This window comes from Desmodus rotundus, chromosome 2, assembly GCF_022682495.2.
Source record: "Desmodus rotundus isolate HL8 chromosome 2, HLdesRot8A.1, whole genome shotgun sequence".
Taxonomy (NCBI): domain Eukaryota; kingdom Metazoa; phylum Chordata; class Mammalia; order Chiroptera; family Phyllostomidae; genus Desmodus; species Desmodus rotundus.
This window is the reverse complement of record NC_071388.1, coordinates 51,556,607-51,558,983: the sequence shown is the minus strand read 5'-3', so window position 1 is coordinate 51,558,983 and position 2,377 is coordinate 51,556,607. Positions and strand designations below refer to the sequence as shown.

At 40.6% G+C, this 2,377-nt stretch overlaps 1 pseudogene; it reads left to right on the top strand.

Moving 5' to 3' along the window:
- Positions 1-301: 301 nt before the first annotated feature.
- LOC112301023 (large ribosomal subunit protein eL19-like) lies at positions 302-881 on the top strand (annotated as a pseudogene).
- Positions 882-2,377: the final 1,496 nt, after the last annotated feature.

The following is a 2,377-nucleotide window of genomic DNA, read 5'->3' as shown; positions in this document are numbered from 1 at the left end:
AGGGTGGAGGTTCTAGGTAGAGGGAATGAGTAAAAGTAAGGAGGTAGAAAAGCCCATGGAATGTTTAGAGAAGAGTCACGTGTAATTTGGCTAAAACATATTGCATATGTAGGTGAGCAAGAGACATGGTAGGCTGGAGGTAGCTCTTGACAGACACTGAATACTGGATAGGGCATTTTATTGTATAACGTGGGAATAGAAGACACTGAGCAATACGAAACAGAGAGAGGGCTGACACGTGCAGAGGTAGACGGTAGAACAAGAGTTCTTTCCTTTTGCCACTGCAACCACAGCTACGAGGATGCTCAAGCTTCAGAAGAGGCTTGCCTCCAGTGTCCTCTGCTATGGCAACAAGGTCTGGTCGAACCCCAATGAAACCCATTAAGTCACCATTGCCAACTCCTGTCAGCAGATTCAGAAACTGATCAAAGATTCTGATCGTCTAGAAGCCGGTGACAGTCTATTCCTGGGCTCAGTGCTGGAAATATACCTCAGCCTGCAAGAAGCGCAGGCACGGGGGCATAGGTAAGTAGCAGGGTACTGCCAGGGCCTGAAGGCCTGAGAAGGTAACCTAGATGAGGAGGAGGGGAATTCTTCCTGGCTACTCAGAAGACACTGTGAATCGAAGAATACTGACTGCCACATGTATCACAGCCTGTTCCTGAAAGTGAAGAGGTAACATGTTCAAAAACAAGCAGATTCTCACGGAACACATCCACAAGCTGAAAGCAGGCAAGGCTCACAGGAAGCCTCTGGCTGGCCAGCCTGAGGCCCAGAGGTCTGAGACCAACAAAGCTCACGAGTGCCGTGAAGAGCAGCTCCAGGCCAAAAAGGAAGAAAACAGCAAGACTCCGTCCAAGGAGGAAGAGACCGAGAAATAAAGCTCCACCTCCCACCTGTACATAGTGGCCTCAGCAATTACATGGATCAATCATTCAACAGAGTAGCCTCTATCTAAAAAAGTAAAGAAAAGAAAAGAACTATAGAAGAACCCGAATTGTAGTCCCAGGTCTGTCACTTCACCGTTGCCTCCTCTCACCTAGACCCCGTCTCCTAGATAATCAGCCGTGTGTGTATTTGTTCACGCCTTTTCCTGCTCACATGAACAAATATAAGCAACATAGCACCCATTCCACACATTTTTAGGAAACCTAACCTGTGATCATATCATACACGGGACTCTGTGACTTGCTTCTTTCACTTAACAACAGTCAGCTAGCATTGTCCAAGTCATTGCACACATATTTAACTATTTTTTTAAATGGTTGTATTTTATTTTTTTATTCCTATTTATTCTATTACAGTTGTCCCAATTTCCCCCCCTTTGCCCCTCTCCTCCAGCCCACCCCCTGCTCCCGTAGCCCATCCCCACACTGTATTTTAATCTATGTATGGATCTCCCATAATTTATTCAACCAATTACCTATTGATGGCTATTCAGGTTGTTTCAAGCTTTTGCTATTACAAAAGATAGTATCATAAATATCCTTAAAATTTACTTTAAGTACTTGGCTTAATAACTTTTTTAGAATACATGTTCAACAATAGTATTCCTGTGTTAAGGAAGTAGTCCATTTAAAATTTCTATAAGTATTTTCAGATTGTTTTCAAAATATTAGTAGCAATTACTTCTTACTGCTATGTTCACTCATTTGATGGCAAAAATTAAGAAATCTGATCATATTGAACGTAGCAAGTAGTTTAGGTTTCTCTTATAAAGGTGCATGTTCATACACCCTGTGACCCAACTATCTCACTATTAGGTGTATACATTAAAACAAATTACTTCACGTCCATTCCAGGACACTCATACAATGCTGTTGCAACAGCATCATTTAAATTAGCAAATAGGATACAATACCCAGAGACAATAAATGCCCTTTGATGGGATATTGGGTATATGAATTGTGTCACTGCCACACAATGGCAGTAAAAATTAATTAAATAGAACTAACTATAGGCCAGAATAAAGTATGTACATATTATAGAATATATATACATGTATAGTGTAAAATTACAACCCAGAAGAATATTGTTTACTATTGTTAGAAACAATAGTGCAGACAATAAAATAAACAAAGCCCTATATATAATAAAACAGTTTAGAAAAAATATCAAAGTAGTAATAGACAAGGATTGCCCCGGGGGGGGGGGCAGGAAGAGGGGTTGGATCGAAAAGCAGCATGTCGGCAGATATGTGTCATTGTCGGTGTTCTGGTTCTTTGAAGTTGTTCAGCAGCATTAATTACATCAAATAGATGGTAATTTATTACCTAACTAACTAATTAAAAGAGGGCCATTCAATAAGAGTGGGTCAGGAACTAATAAGAAAAAGAAGACAGAGAAAAATGGAACAAATGCCAAGGAATAAAAGATG